A 17,912-nucleotide genomic window follows, 5' to 3' on the forward strand; every position below is an offset into this window, starting at 1 on the left:
TGCTGAAGGGGGTTGGGTGTCAAGGAATGAGGAATGGGGTTGGACAATTGGTAGAGGAGTGTGTGGGATCTTATAGTTCATATGACCATGGTGGAGGAGGAAGGGTTGTGGGTTGAAACCTCACCCTTGATCAAACATTCAAAAAACCTCCCAAACAATTACCACATACTAACAATAAATATACTTATAACTAGCCTTCAAAGGATTCAAAACCAAATATTACATGGTCAAATTCAAAAAATAAAAAAACATCATATAATATAATGATTAGACTACTTTGTTTGTTTTTATTGTTTGTGCGTTTTAAAATTCATCTCTCGATTCTATTGATGTCTCTACTCAAAGAAGATCAAATCTTGCAATCTTCGCACATGTTGGTTGATCTAAATAACACTTAATTTATTTGTTGGACAAAAATCTTCTTAGACAAGTCATTTTAAATCCATTACGATAAGTCATAAAACAAGAGAATCGACTTTGCTAGCAATGGTCATTGGACGACATGAATATGAAGGGTTGTCAAGGCCACCACATTGGAGAGACCACTCCAAAAAATGTGGGACAGGTGGAAGGAATACTCATCATTCATGTTCGAGCGATAATGAATTCTGATAGTCGAGAAGAAAATAAAGCTCAAATTGACAGGGTGAGCGAACTACACGCAATTATGTGAATGATGTGTTATCGTCGAAAATATGGCACGAGAAAGCATGTTTGTCATTATTTTGATAGTTCAACTATTTTATGTTATGAAGTGTTTTTGGTATATATATATTTATATTTCCAAATTAGATAAAAAATTTGTTATAATTATAGATTTGAGTTTTATAAATCATATTATTAGGTTTTTAAATATCTCTGAAGGCGATGAATTTGTTTATATGATCAAAATCACATATTAAACAATAAAAAATTGCAATCTTTCTTACAATTATATTTTCAAATTCTAAACAAAAAAACTAAAACCTAGAATAGTTGAAAAATGTGTCTTTATGCATAAAGCTATTATGATTGGCTTTATTATCATTGAGTTAATGATATAACATCTTTGTGTTTTTTCATCTCTTGTAAGGATTATTGAGAAAGATTTTCCACCATCTAAGTTTTTTTCTTTGGTGGGTCACAATGTGTAAAGCTAGGCATCTTTTACAGTGAAAGTTAATGAATAATGTCTTTGTGGGCATTGAAAGTAGATGAATAGTCTAAAGGAATTTTCCATAAGTAATTTTGTACAGTTCTTTCATATTTATAGAATTAATTATTGAATTCTTTGCAAGGGATCTCGAATTTGAGTTTGTAAAGAGCTAGTGTAAGAGTTCAAGTGTATCCTTGAATTTGCCAAGAATGAGTTGTGGAGAAAAGTATTGAGGTCACGGCTATTATATCATTTTATAAATGTTTTGTTCAATAATATAACTAGCAATTGTCCCAAAGGTACAAAGAGAGGCTCGTAGGATTATTAAATTGGAATTGTTGAATTTTTGTAGAAGAGTTAATTGGTTTGTGAAAAACCTTGTATTCTTGGACTGGATCATTGTGCAATTATTTTTCTTTAGATGTTTTGTTTATATCTATATTACGAGGAACACATTGAATGTCTTATTTCATTTTAAAGTAAGTTAATTACCCAAATCAAGAGATTAAGTTAATTACCCAAAATCAAAAAACCTCCATAGACGGCCAAACATATACAAATAATACATGCTATTCATATGCAATAACAAATCCATGTTTTCTTTTCTCTGAGTAAAATTTCAAAAATATGAACACATGCCATTTCATATGCACAATAAACCCAACTTCTAAAATTTCCTATAGCTGAAATAATAGAATAATTAAATCAAGAACTCTTAAACAAATGCACAAAGAAAAAGAAAAAGGCACATAAATAAATTAATGGAACCCTACCATACATAAACTAAGAGGAAAGTCAAGCCTAAAACCTTTATAGAAAAATTAATAAGAAACTCTGAAATTAATTCACACGAAGAAAGAAAAAGAGAGATATGATCTCTAAATTAAAGGAAACCATTATATAGGAACCATTGATATGCCTGAAACCGGAACCATCAAAAATGTAAACCGTTAACCAGTGTGTCTGCCTCCGTCTGCCCTTCCGCCCTTCCCTTGATGTTCATTGCTCCGGTGGTGAAGACAGAGGTCTGAGGGATGGTAGATGACTGACTCAATGGGATTCAAGTCATGATATATTTTGCTAAAATGAAATTAAACTACAATATTCTACAACAGATAAGAAAATGGATGAATGAGCCTTGATTAATTCTTTTACGAGTATGGAATTATCAAAAATTAATATCTATCTATTACGAGTACCTGGATGTTGTGCCCTTACATCAGAGTAGAGTATATCAGCGATACCAATTCTTTTAGGAGCACTTGGATGTTGTGCCCTTACAAATTGGGAAAAGAAACGACGTTCACAATTGCAAAAGTAAATGCTGAAAAAATATATCAAAAGCTTGTATCTGAAATAGATTTGTCCTGCAATGAGTATTCCATGATTAGTGAGATGAAGCAACAAAGTATGTAGCACTTGCAGAACCCACAAAGTGCAACCACAAACACAAAAATCTGCCAAAAGATGGTACAAGCTGCTCATTCACTTCTGCAAGACATTAAAATTTAATATGAGTTATATTTGCTGGAATTCAAATCGATAATTATTGGATTCTTCCAGACCAATAATTAAAAACAAAAGTAAATGCATGCAAACCAAGCCCATCAATAGAATTTAAATAAAGCGCTAGGAATTCATTGATAAAGAAATTTTTGGAATAATAATGATATTGGGTCGAGTTTATTTTAGTTCTAAATACAGAGCAGCAATCGGCTCATGCAAAGGCTTTGATAACTTTCGTGTATTCCCGTTTCGTTTGAGTGCTATGACCGTCAGGGATTTGGATTTAAAGCAGAATTATATTTGCACGAATTCAAATTCAATTCTCCTTCAATCCAGCCTTCTCTGTTCCTCCCAAATCCAATTCTATACAAAACCAAATTTAAAAACCACAGAAACAAATACCAAAAACCACAGAGAGACAAATAGGAACTCGGACCTAGACGCCCAAAGCAGAGAGACACACAAATAGGAAGCGCGTCCAACAAAACACAACATGAAGAAGGGAAGAAGAAGCAGGGCAATGCTTGATGTTTGATGTTTCATTTTGTGGAAATCCTATAGCAGGCTGGACATCCTTGAGTTCTCCGAACCAATGAGTGTTCGCATCCAAACCATCTCATTAACCAGAACGTGCGAGTGATCATTAACCAGCTCGGTGACCCTTCTATTATATTTGTTTCCTCTATGCAGTCGAGCGTTCTCCTCTATCACACACAGAAGTTAAACTATCCTCTATTATATATTCTCAACGCTTCATTCTGTATGTGCCTTTAATTCACCATCTCTCGTTTTCAAAATAATTGCAAGAACCGTCCATCAATGCTTCAGTTAATGGTTTGCTTTTCAACGGTTAAGATAGAATCATTAAACGCTTTCGTCGATCAGTGCTTGAGTGAGTGGATGTTCTTGACACACCATCACGAGATGATCTCGTTTTTTCCCTGAACGGCCAAGTTTATAACGCTTTTCTTATCCGTCTTACCGTATTATTGTCCTGAGTGTTGTTTCACCTGTCCAGATTCACGGCAGGCCATTCAAACAGTGTTACAAAGATTTGAGAGACAAAATTCACATATTTTGATGGATAAAGAAATAAGAAACGAGTGTGAGAAAAGAAAATAGATTCAGAAATCGAAAAGAAAATAGATTCAAAATCGAAGCTTCTCGTCTTATATTATCCTTCCATGGCGAATTTTTTTCTTCCCTTGTTGCAAAATTAATAGACATGGCAAAATTATACAGTAAAAACGGCCAAATAAAATAAAAGCACCATTTCTACTGTTAAAGCCCTTATTGTTGAAAAAATTCAGTTCCATCCATAGCCAATATCTACCATGATGTTTTTCCCTGTACAAATTTATTAGTAAAACCCATAAATATTGAAAACCGATGGCATACCTACTTCTATCTATAAAAAAAAAAAATCGATAATTTCATTCCAATGGATCAAGAATTTAATTTCTATTGATTGTTCTGCTCAACATAACATCAACAAAATAGAATCACTAGGATAAACCATGCAAACACTCTTAAAAAAAACATAAATTAAATTCAAAACAGAGAAAAACACAACGAAAATAAAACATTGTAAAATCCAATGGCCATGTAACAAAGAAATAAAGTTGAAAAAGAAACAAGGCAAGCCAATGCAACGCAGAGTATTGAAGAAAATGATGAAATGAAAATGAGAACGTGCTCTATGAGATGCTTAATAATCAATGCTTTCCAAAAGCCAAAGAAAAAGAATAGTGCTTGCCAAAAGCCAGGGAATAAGAATAGCAACAACAATCGCAGGGAAAAAGTAGTAAAAATATCTTCAAGAGTGATATAAAAGAATGGGAAAAAGCAGTTAGACAACTCAACCAATATTTGGAAAAAGCAGTCACACTTCAAATCAATGGTTGAAAGTGTTTCCCCTGATTGAACGGAGCAGGGTCAAAGTGTTGACGATTGTTGATGCATAGGAAGGTCTATCGGCCTAAACATCAAGCATTTATATTCATATTTATACTATGATAAGATTCTTATATAATGGATTGTCAAAGCCCTTGGTTTGGAGAGACAACTAAACAAAATGTAGGACAAGCAAAGGGAGTACACATTGGTGCATGTTCTAGTGATGATGAGTCATGACATTAGAGAAGAAAATAGAGCTAAAATTGGCAATGAACTACACACAAATGATCTGAATGATGTGTTACCATGGAAAATATAGCACATGTAAGCATGTTGACCCTTGCTTGTACATAATTATAATCTTTGTGCATAAAGCAATTGTTATTGGCTTGTCACCATTAAGTGGATGGTGTCATGTCCTCTTATTTTGTCTTTTCATATCTTTTGTAGATATTCACTACTTCGAAGGCGTGTTTGAAAGATTATTCAGAAAGATTTGCCATTGTCTAAAATTTTTTCTTTGGTTGGTCATAATGCCTAAAGTTAGGTGTCTTATACAGTGAATGTGAATGAATAATGCATGAGCATTGAAAGTGGATGAATACTTAATGGTGCCATGTCCAACTAATTTGTGTCTTTTCATATCTTTTGTAGATTTTCACTACCTGAAGGAATGTTTGAAGGATTATCTAGAAAGATTCTCCACTGTCTAAAGTTTTATCTTTGATTGGTCATAATATTTAAAGTTAGGCATCTTGTACAATGAAAGTGGATGAATAGTGGATGAGCATTGAAAGTGGATGCATAGTTAGTGTTGTCGTGTCCTAGAGTTAGGCATCTTGTATAGTGAGAGCAGATAAATAGTGAGAGACATCATAAGAGTTCAAGTGCATCCTTGAATGTGAAAAGAGCGAGTTGTGGAGAAGAGTTGAAGTTTTAAGTTTTCATTCCGTTTTGTAAATATCCTGTTCGATAATACATAAGTTATATTAAGTATTTATGTTTATATTTATATTGCAATAAGATTTTTATATGTTGTCATGTTATTTTTTCAATTATATTTTATTCTAGAATTTTGTTTTGTTATAATTTTGTACATATATTTCTACTATATGGATAAATTAGTGTGTTACTCTTTATTTTATAGAAGTGATTTTCCCAAATTGATATGAAAGCCAAATGTTGCAATTCTCCTAATGGACTTTTGTTTCAGTGTTAAAGCCATATGTTTCAAAGTTTTTTGATCCCAACCCCAGATTGGTATCAAACCCACAGTTTCTCATATTTTCCATAGATACATGTTAGCTCTTAGATTTTTGTATCATTTCATATATTCTCCCCTCCTTTCATTTTGTTCCTCCCAAATATGTATTAGAACCAGATGTTGTATTAGAGCCATTTTGGAAAGAGGGCTCGATTGTGGTGGTATTGGATTTCGCAACCATAAAAACAAAAGGAGCCTAATGGCGTTAGGGAGGATGGAGAGTTCAAGGTTGAGAAATGAAATGGCTTAAAGTTGGAAGAGGGAAGGCCACAACATGGTGGAGATGGGTTATGGCCTTGAAGATAGAGAATGGAGAAGGGCCTTGGCCTTTGGTTTGGACTTGGACTAAAATGATTGTTGGAGGGGGTTAAGTGTCAAGGAATGGGGAATGGGGTTGGACCATGGGTAGAGGAGTTTGTGGGATCTCGTATTTCATATGACCATGGTGGAGAAGGAGGAAGGATTGTGGGTTGAAACCCCACCCTCAATTAAACATTCACAGAACCTCCCAAACAAATACAACATACTAACAATAAATATATTTATAACTAGCCTTCAAAGGATTCAAAACCAAATATTACATGGTCAAATTCAAAAAAAGAAAAAAGAAAAACACCATATAATATAATAATATAATAATTAGACTACTCTGTTTGTTTTTATTGTTTGTGCGTTTCAAAATGCATCTCTTGATCCTATTGACGTCTATACACAAAGATGATCAAATCTCGCAATCTTTGCACATGTTGGTTGATATAAATATCACTTAATTGTTTTGCAAGACAAAAAAATTGCCTAGAAAAGTCATTCTAAATCCATTGTGATAAGTCAAAAAACAAGAGAACCAACTTTGTTAGCAATGGTCATTGGGCGACATCAATACCAAGGGTCGTCAAGGCCACCACATTAGAGAGACCAGTCCACAAAATTCGAGACAGGTGGAGGGAATACTCATCATTCATGTTTGAGTGATAATGAAATGTGACAGTCGAGAAGAAAATAAAGCTCAAATTGACAAGGTGAGTGAACTACACACAATTATCTGAACGATGCGTTATTGCCGAAAATATGGCACGAGAAAGTATGTTTGCCATTATTTTGGTAGTTTAACTATTTTATGTTCTCAAGTGATTTTGGTATATATTTATTTTTAAATTTTATTTCAAATTAGATAAAATTTGTTATAATTATAGGTTTGAGTTTTATAAATTATATTATTAAATATTTTAAATATCTCTGAAGGTGTTGAATTTATTTATATAATCAAAATTACATGTTAAACAATAAAAAATTGCAATCTTATTTACAATTATATTTTCAAATTCTAAACAACAAAAAACTAAAACCTAGAATAGTTGAAAAATGCTATCTTTATGCATAAAATTATTATGATTGGTTTTGTTATCATCGAGTTAATGTTAAAATGTCTTTGTGTTTTTTCATCTTCTGTAAGGATTATTGAGAAAGATTTTCCACCATCTAATTTTTTTCTTTGGTGGGTCATAATGTGTACAGTTAGGCGTCTTTGACAGTGAAAACTGATGAATAATGTTTTTACAAACATTGAAAGTAGATGAATAGTCTAAAGGAAGTTTCCATAAGGAATTTTGTACAGTGCTTTCATATTTATAAAATTAAGTGTTGAATTTCTTGTAAGGGATTTGGAATTTGAGTTTGTAAAGAGCTAGTGTAAGAGTTAAGTGTATCCTTGAAAATGCCAAGAGTGAGTTGTGGATAAAAGTATTGAGGTCTCAACTATTGTGTCATTTTATAAATGTTTTGTTCAATAATATAAACATCAAGCTTCTATGCTCATATTTATACTATAATAATATTCTTATACATACTATAATAAGATTTTTATACAATGGATCAAAGCATTTGGTTTGGAGAGACCACTCAATAAAATGTAGCACAAGCAAAGGTACCATGCATTGATGCATGTTCTAGTGATGATGATTCATGACTTTAGGGAAGAAAATAGAGCTAAAATTGGCAATGGACTACACACAAATGATCAGAATGATGTGTTACCACAAAAAATATAGCATAAGCAAGCAAGTTGACCCTTGCTTGTACATAATTATAATCTTGTGCATAACACAATTGTCGTTGGCTTGTCACCATTGAGTGGGTGGTGTCATGTCCTATTATTTTGTCTTTTCATATCGTTTGTATATATTCGCTACTTTGAAGGCGTGTTTGAAAGATTATCCAGAAAGATTTTCCATTATCTAAAAAAATTTCATCGGTTGGTCATAATGCCCAAAGTTAGGCATCTTATAAGTGAATGTGGATGAATACTTAGTGGTGCCATAACCAACTACTTTGTGTCTTTTAATATATTTTGTAGATTTTCACTACCTAAAGGCATGTTTGAAGGAATATCTAGAAATATTCTCCACTATCTTAAGTTTTTTCTTTTATTGGTCATAATGTTTAAGTTAGGCATCCTATACAATGGGAGTGGTTGAATAGTGAACAAGCATTGAAAGTGGATGAATAGTTAGTGTTGTCATGTCCTAAATTGAGGGGTCTTGTACAATGAGAGGGGATGAATAGTGCACGAGCATTGAAAGAGGATGGATAGTGCAAAATACATCTTTGAATGGAATTTTGTATAGTGCTTTCAAATCCTTTTCTGGTTTTATAAAAGTGAGAGATATTATTAGAGTTCAAGTGCATTATTGAAATTTGTGCAACGAGTGAGTTGTGGAGAAGAGGAGTTGAAGTTCCGAGTTTTGGTTTCATTTTGTAAATATCCCATTCGATATTACATAAGTTATTTTGAGTTTTTGTTTTATTTTGTAAACATCCCATTTGATAATACATAGGTTATGTATTTTGAGTTTTTGTTTTATTTTGTAAACATCCCATTCGTTAATACATAGGTTATGTTAAGTATTTATGTTGCAATAAAAATTTAATAAGATTTTTATATGGTGTTATGTTATTATTTTTTCAATTATATTTTATTATAGAATTTTGTTTTGTTTTTGTTGTTGTTGTTTTTGTTTTTTTTACATATATTTCAGCAAAAATATCATATACAAGATGCAACTAGCAAAATAGAAAACATATCTCTTTGAGAATTTTACAGACAACTTTCTCACACTCTTTGGCAAGATTCTAATATGGGAGAGGACATGCTGTCTGATCACGAGCTCAAGACCAAGTGTCGAAAAATGCTCAAAAATGAAAATGCTCAGAATTGGTTTGAACTTGAACGGCCGGATAGAACTCGTCCTCTTGATTCCGGCACCACGAACGGTTCGAAAAACAGACTCCGTATATAGAAGTTATCTCAATTTCAAAATCGCCTAATATCCTTCATTTTTTGAATTTTTCAAAAAAAATTCAAAATAAAATATTCCAGAGAATATTCCATTTCTAGATACGCTACCCATTTTCTCTTACCAAGTATTGAAACAGGCAACCGATGACCTCCACGAGAAGAATCAAGTTGGAGATGGGGGATATGGTTCGGTTTATTTGGGTAAACTCTTGGATGGTATGTGCCGTGGCAGTGAAGAGACTGCATCAGGATAAATGTAAGAGATTCAAACAGTTCATTAACGAGGTGCAGATTCTTCCGACCTTTTATCATCCAAATCTAGTTCGTCTCTATGGTTGTAGTTCTCCACAATGTTCAGATCCACTTTTTGTTTATGAATATGTTCCAAATGGTAATTTATCAGATTATCTTCACCAGGAACTGAAGAAGGATAAAGATCCAGATTGGGATATTCGTCTCAGAATTTGTATAGAGACTGCCAGGCCTTAGCATTTCTTAACTGCCATGAACTGCCTATTTTCCACAGAGATGTAAAATTTTCAAATATTCTACTGGACGAGATGTAAAATTTTCAAATATTCTATTGGACAAGGAATTGCATGTAAGTTTGAGAATTTGTATAGAGACTGCCCATGACGCCTATTTTCCACAGAGATGTAAAATATTCCAATATTCTGCTGGAGGAGGAATTGCATGTCAAAGTAGAGGATTTTGGGCTTTCAAGATTTGTAGCAGGCTTGTAATTTTAAAATTTATTCTTTGGGACAACCCAGTAAGTTTAAGTTTATAGCGCAGTAAGTTTATACCCTATAACTGTAATTGCAGTATGGAAAATGTTTATAAGTTTATAGCCCATTAAGTTTATACTCTGTAACTGTAATTGTAGTATGGAAAATGTTTATATGGATAGAACTCTTGTAAGTCGATTTCAAACTCTAAAATATTCCACAATCTGAAACTTGTTTTTTTTATTATTTATATTTTCCTACACTAAAACAGTATGAATAACAACTTCCAAAAATTTAATTGCATTATGGAAAATGATTATATAGATAGAATTCTTGTGAATAGATTTGAAACACCAAAATATTCCATAAACTAAGACTTGTTTTTATTTATTTATATTTTTCTATACTAAAACAATATGAATAATAGCTTCCAAAAATTTAAACACTAATAAAACGATTGCATGTACACTTTTATTTACTGCATATAATAATATAATAATATTTATAACCACATATCTCTCCACTACATAACCCTTTAGAGATGTATATGTAATATGGCTTCTATGTCTCTGCTCTCTGTTTCTCGGCGATTTTCATTCGAAGTCAATATCACAGCCCACTTACATACACCCAGGATTTAAGCAGACAGACACGTAAAATCTGTTGTAAAAATAAAGCAAAGCAAAAATCCGTTGATCGGAGTAAAGCAAAGGACAAAGTGCCCAATCGTTGAGATTTTATATTTCTTATTCTTTATTGAGCACTTAAATTTTCTTCAAATCAGTGTATTCTAGGAGTTGCTACCATAATGCATGTTCTTAAAAGTTAAGATGGCGATTTAAAAAGAAGAAGAAAAAGAGTAACCATCTAAAAAGAAAAAGAAAAAAGAGTAAGCATCTCACTACTCATTAAAAAATTCAATTATTTACAAGAACAAAACTAAATCTAATTTTATTTAACTTGTAAAGGTTTGCGATTAACCTTATCTTGTGTTGGTGGTTTTGGAGGTGACGTCGTTAGTTAAATACTTTTTCAATGTAATTTGGGAATTGAATTTTGATTAATTTTCTGATCTATGTAAATGTTTGTTATTATGTTAAATAATAAGAGAAAAAATTGGATTAATTGTTTCCTTACTAGTTTGCATTCTGTAATACATACAATATATGTTTTTTTTTGGCAACTAAATGATCTATGCTCAACTCTGAACTAATTCAATACTATTGACAGAGGATTTAATGTTCACTCTAAAGGTGACAATTTAGCTCTCCATTAATATATCATTCTTCAAATAAACGCTTCGTTCATAATAACTCTCTTAATGTTTTCCTTTGTGCCTAGATAAGCAAGTGCACATCTCCTTCTCTTCCTAATATCATATGAGCTTCTTGTGAATTCTCCGCATCAAAATACTTCATTACTTCCTGAATGGTTTCACTCATTTCCTGCACAGACTTTAATATTAATTAGTCAAACTCAATAATAGAATATTTTTTCAACATGGATACGAAACCTTCAATTAATTATTAAACCTAGAAGTTCAGAGTTAAATAGATATTTGAGATTTGAGATATTGTGAGAATAGAATATGAGGCACCTAGGTCGAGTTTCCTAGTAGCCATCGTTGTTCTGGGTGTAATTCTACACAAGAAAACACTTTCATTTTTATTTCTTTTATTCCAAGATAGAAGCTAATCACAAACACGTGTGCAGTTGAATGGTGGCAGGGAAGACTTTTCAAAAGCACACCCAAGTTTCATAATCCACGTTCAAGGCACGTTTAATATGTTAAATAGTTGATAATGATCTTGCCAATTGTAAATCAAAATAGGAATAGACAGAGGAAACTTAAAAACAGTATTTGGAAAGATATGATTTTATCAATTAGATCATGTATGTTAGAAGGAATACTTGTATATTATTTAGTCTAAACTATCCATATTTTTTTTATAGTTAAAAAGATGAAAATTTAATTTACTTTTAAAACAAATATACCATGGACATGCTAATAAAAGCAAAAATAGTTTTATTATAGTTTTAAATAATAAATATGGTTTTTTTTTTAATAATAAATATAGTTTGATACCATGTTTGACTGCAAAAACAAATATCTAAGTGTCTATGTGAATGTAAAAGAAATTAAAATATGGTTTAGGAAGAGATGAAAACGAAAATTCTGTAAACAGGGCCCCACTCAGATGCTGTCCATGCTGGCCGACAGGCCACGTGCACCCTCGTGCACATATGCAATAACTGTTGTTTGTGACCTTTGATGTTGCCGTTCAGTTGATCCGGATCTTTGGAGGAGGCCCCCAAGATCTAAAAGATTGAAATGGATCTTGGGGGGGAGACCCCCAAGATCTGAAAACTTGCATTGCTAGAAGAAAAATAAGGAGAATGCCCAATAAACAAAACCACAAAGAAAATTTTATTTAAAATAGTAATGGAAATAAACCAGCTAGGGCGATGGTAGCTTATCTCTGAGAAGAGATGTGGTCGCTACATGCCTCTGAACTGTAAAGGCTACATTGTGGCGGACCATCTGTCCTTTTACAAAATGTGACTTGTTACTTATAGTATTTTTTAGTTACAATACCACGGGTCAATTCCATGGGTGAAGGAATACCATGGGTGGATTTTACAATACCACGGGCAGATGCCATTTACAATACCATGGGTGAATGAATACCATGGGTGGATTTTACAATACCACGGGCAGATGCCATTTACAATACCATGGGTAAATTCCATGGGTCAATGAATAATATGGGTGGATGAGTACCATGGGTTGATGCCATTTTCCATTCGGATCATTCCTTCCTCCCTAAGAAGCAATGGTCCCCATTGCGTAATGTTCCCTCCTGCGAAGCCTTTGTTGAATATAAAGAGCCACTGAAGATAAGAGTTTTATGTGGTTAACCCAAACCCCTGATAAACGAAGATCCGAGGATAGAGATACCCTATAATGCTTGTGACCAACTGTGATTCTGACAGTGTGCGGCCTAGCAAATGGACTTCGATGACAAGGATTGTATGAGGTTGACCCATAACCATGATGTTGGTTGCTGATGAAGTACCAGGTGCCTACATAGCCTGGGGTGGGAGGGCACGTCTCCAAATAACCCAAGCCGAATGTTGCTATGTTGGAATTGTTTAGTCAATTTAGTGTTGTCTAAATTGCTATCATAAATTGTCAACCAGGAGCTCGTAAGCTGATGAAGTGAAGGTGTACTATATGTACTTAAGCAACCTCTTAGATCTTTTTGTCGTTTGGGGGTGTTGTTTGTGGTCAATTTAACTTCCTAAGATGGAGTGATGATTTTATAAACAGATGAGTGATAGTGTGTGTAAGGTGATTTCTAAATGAGTGAGTGTGTGTAGTTGGTGTTTCCTAACTACCTTCTAAACTTTACAAAGAAAGAGATTGAAAGAAATAAATAACTTGAAATGAACTGAAAGCAAAGAACCACTTTCTAATGGCACTAGACACTATTCATGCTGCTGCAAATAAAAAGGTAAGAAAACCACTTTAAAAACCAATGATAATGATCATCTCTTCCTAACTCTCTGCTTCCAACATATGGTACTATGTAAAACACGATTAGGAAGTAGTTAGAGATAAGTCTAAAAAGTGATAAAGCTCTAAATGACAAATTATAACACCACTGTGCCTTTCTTCAGCATTCTGCTTCCAACATACATTGTTATGTGTAACAAGTGAAGAAAGAGTTAGTGATATAAGCCAAAAGCTACTCAAAGCAAGCTGTAATTTATTAGTATTCTGATCTCTTAAAGATGAACAACTTATGATAAAGAGAACGTCAATGTGTTAGCATACAGATTGAGAAACTAAGCTAGAAGTAAGCTAAAAAAATCAAAGTAAAGGCAACAACTATGAACATGTCAACTGAAAATACCATCAGATATAAAGCAAATACACAAAGACAAAACAATCCCGGGTTAAAAACCTGCAAAAACAACACTGATTAGTTTAAAATAAAAGCTGGAAATGAAATGACATGAAATCAAATGGTAAACTATTATACATGATGAAAGAAATAGAAATTGCTGAAGACAAGAAAATGAAATCAAACAGTATGTACACGGGCTGTCATAGATGGGGGCCCTCCATCCACGCAACCAGCTAAAAGATCAGCTACGAAAAGGTGAACATAAACAATCTTCTTTTTATAAAACCAGCATGTCAAAATACAGTGAAAAAGTGCTGTAGAAACAGCCTTCTAAAACAGAGTTTTGATAACAAAATCAGCGCAGCAATTACAATATTCAAAAAGCTAATCTATAAGCGTTGGCACACGCTTTATTTATAAGCACAGAGGCAAACTACCCTCTGCATGAACTACGCAACTACAGCCTAACTTATTAACTACGCAGCAACACACAGTCTTAACTAATTCACTTATGCAGCAACACGCAGGCAACTCCGTGCACTTTTGAGGGAAACGGTCATCATGGGAGATAAATCTATGTTTGGATCCTGTCTTTAGCTGTCTTCGTGGCGTGGAGGAGGTGCCAGCTATAGTTCCGTGTCCCAGCTGCTCACGGCTCCCATGCCACTGTTTAGAACTTGACCGTTTGACCGAGGGAACACCTGCGTTGACCAAGGGCATACGTGACTGGTTTGGCTCAACCAATAGCATACGATCCATGTGTACATTCATCCCAACATGCCCATGTGGACCGTTCCTTGAGAAGACACGTGGAGTATATCAAACAACAAAAAGGCTGCGGAATCTCTGAGTAGCTGCGGAATTGCTGAACAACTGTATATGTTCCAAAATTCTAATCAAACAGTCAAACATTAGCAAAGTTCACAAATCATGCTTAAAGACATCAAATGTAATGATCTGGGTAGGTTTATAAGGAAAATAAGGCAAAAGAGAGAGATAAGTGAGGAAAAGCTGTAGGTAATAATGGATGATTAGGTGCAAGTTGGAGGCTCTACAGGAACTGATGAATGTGAAGCAAGTGCCTACTAAAGTGGGGTGGGAGGGCACGTCTCCAATGGAAACCCACTCCGAATGCTGCTCCAGAATTAAAATGGACATAACTCGGCCAATATAACTCAGAATATTTATTATAACCTGTTTTTGGAAGCAAAAAGATCATTTTGCATCTTCCCATGAGTTGGAAATCCTTATCTGGGCACTCTGAGATCTCAGATTCGCGTTGTAACAGTTCCGTCATCACAAAAAATCTGATAAAATCGCTGATTTTAAATCAACAATATCTCCCACATTCGAACTCCGATTCGACCCATTTTTTTTTTGAAATTGGGTGATTTTTCGAGAGGAATACAGATATGGTATTTGTTTTTGTAAATTTTGTACCAAATGTTTCAGATCTAATCTGCAAAGTCGCCGCCCAAAAAAAAAATCCTGCAAAAAAATGAAAATAGAAAAATTCTTCCTGCTTGACCCAAGAAAGTGCTCTGTGGAGGTTGTAGCACATGCCTGAAGTTTGTTGAATATTGCTGCAAAATTTGAAACTGAAATATGCATCAAACCCTATTTCCCATGGAATCATAACCTGCTCTGATACCACTGATCCAGATCTTGGGAGGAGGCCCCCAAGATCTAAAAGATTGAAATGGATCTTGGGGGAGGAGACCCCCAAGATCTGAAAACTTGCATTGCTAGAAGAAAAATAAGGAGAATGCCCAATAAACAAAACCACAAAGAAATTTTTATTTAAAATAGTAATGGAAATAAACTAGCTAGGGCGATGGTAGCTTATCTCTGAGAAGAGATGTGGTCGCTACATGCCTCTGAACTGTGAAGGCTACATTGTGGCAGACCATCTGTCCTTTTACAAAATGTGACTTGTTACTTATAGTATTTTTTAGTTACAATACCACGGGTCAATTCCATGGGTGAAGGAATACCATGGGTGGATTTTACAATACCACGGGCAGATGCCATTTACAATACCATAGGTAAATTCCATGGGTGAATGAATACCATGGGTGGATTTTACAATACCACGGGCAGATGCCATTTACAATACCATGGGTAAATTCCATGGGTCAATGAATAATATGGGTGGATGAGTACCATGGGTTGATGCCATCTTCCATTCGAATCATCAGTCTAGGTGGATCGCACTATAAGCTTTTATAAGGTAGCAGGACGGCTGGCTGACTTAATAACATCTACCACGTCCTTTGTATTCCCGACGGAAATGAAATTTTACATACTATTCGGAAAAACCGAATACGACGTGGTATCTTGAATTCATCATTTCCAACATTTTCCAGTAGAGCGGAGCTCCATATTCGTTTGTATCATAAATTTCGTGATTACTTATGCTATTAATTTTAATAGGGTCAATTATTTGGTCGGCCACATATCTCAGATATTGAAAATTAAATACTGCAACCATATCAAAAACATAGGCATTGGTGGCGCACCAGGACAGACTACAACATATCCCATATTCCTAGATGGAAAAATTGAAGAGCAGATTTATTGTCCAAACAAGGACTCACATCTCCGCCGGACATATGGAGACTGCAGATAAATGTGGACAACTGCGCCTGCCAGATTCAAGATTTCTCCATATCGGGTGCACATCTCAAAATTTTGTGATGTCCATAAATAAATTCACTATTCTCCTATTTATGAATCTCGCTTATGCTGTTTATTTATGCTATATTTTGGACCAATGGTTCCTACAGATAAGTCTGTTTTTTCTGGTCTTCTCTCTCTATGTTAAGTTTTTTGGTATAATTTCATATGCCCGTCAGTATGTACTGAACTGTTGACATATCAAAAAGTTTGTATACTTTTTATTTTGTATATTTTTGAACAATACAATCAATATATCGCTTTTTTTCACGCTGAAAAAGGTTGGGCAAGTTTTGTAATAATTATAGTTTGCTGTTAATGTGATATGATATATTTTGCCCTACTAATTACTGGTAATAATCATCACCGCCAGATCTGAGGTGAAGCATAGAAAAGTTGAGGTGAAGCATATTTAAGGTAATTTTAAGCCGAAAATGAGAAACATCGTGGAAGCTGAGTCATGTTATGAGTGGGCAAGCTAGAGACTAGTCGTAATTATTATCAACAAATCTGCATAGATTAATTTTTTGATTTCCTGGTACGTATAAATTTTCGGATGCAGAGTATTTACGCTGATTCGAAATGGGTAGTCGGAAACTATAGATATATAATATCAGTGTGTAGTGTCACTGGGATAATTGATATCTTTCTGGATGGACTGTGGTGATCTATGATATGCGTTAATATGTCCCTGTTTGTCTTATTGCATCGCTTTCCTTATATTGAAAGCTTGCCCTCGTACTAATTATATCATGTAATTCTGAAATGTTATCGTACGAACTTTCCTCTTTTGTTGATGTGATCGAATTTGGATCTCTCATATACTTCTTCTAATATTATCATAAAACAAACTCTGTCTCTGATATAATATTATCATAAAACAAACTATCTCTCTGATATAGTGATCATGTGCATATTAGTATAGTTAGCATTCTTGCTCGTCAACTAAATGCGTGTCGTTCGGTGAGTAATCGCACGCTTTGGTGAGTTGAGTTTCTAACAGATATATCTGTTTTCTCTGAAGCATATATATATAGTTATTGTTAGATCACATACTTTACTTTTACTCCATTTTTGCCTTGAAGATGAACCACTTAAGGTTTAGAAATACAATTTATTAATTGAAATTTAGAGTGAAAATCATTTTGATACCTGGAAAAGAGTGAAATGGATCAAGAAAAGGATAAGTTCAGGGGGATTGAACCAAAACAGTTTACTTGTTGGCTGCACAGTTGGGCCGGTTCCTTTAACTATATCATGGCTCCCTTGAATTTCTAAGGCCAACTATGTTATTTTAACTTGTAGCTTTGTTCCAACCAACAAAATTATCTGTATATTTTGGAGATAAAATGACATAAAACCCAAAGAATTCAATCAAAAAAATTGTTATGATTATTATCTCCCATTATCAATAATTCAGTGTCATATAAGTCCAATATTTTTGTGCACTTACATCTAAGGGAACTAAAGAGAGCCAACAGAATGAATACCAACAGCAGTA

This window comes from Pinus tabuliformis, chromosome 1_1 (assembly GCF_031772625.1).
Source record: "Pinus tabuliformis cultivar Carrire ecotype Pingquan chromosome 1_1, CPIR1, whole genome shotgun sequence".
In the NCBI taxonomy this organism is placed as follows: domain Eukaryota; kingdom Viridiplantae; phylum Streptophyta; class Pinopsida; order Pinales; family Pinaceae; genus Pinus; species Pinus tabuliformis.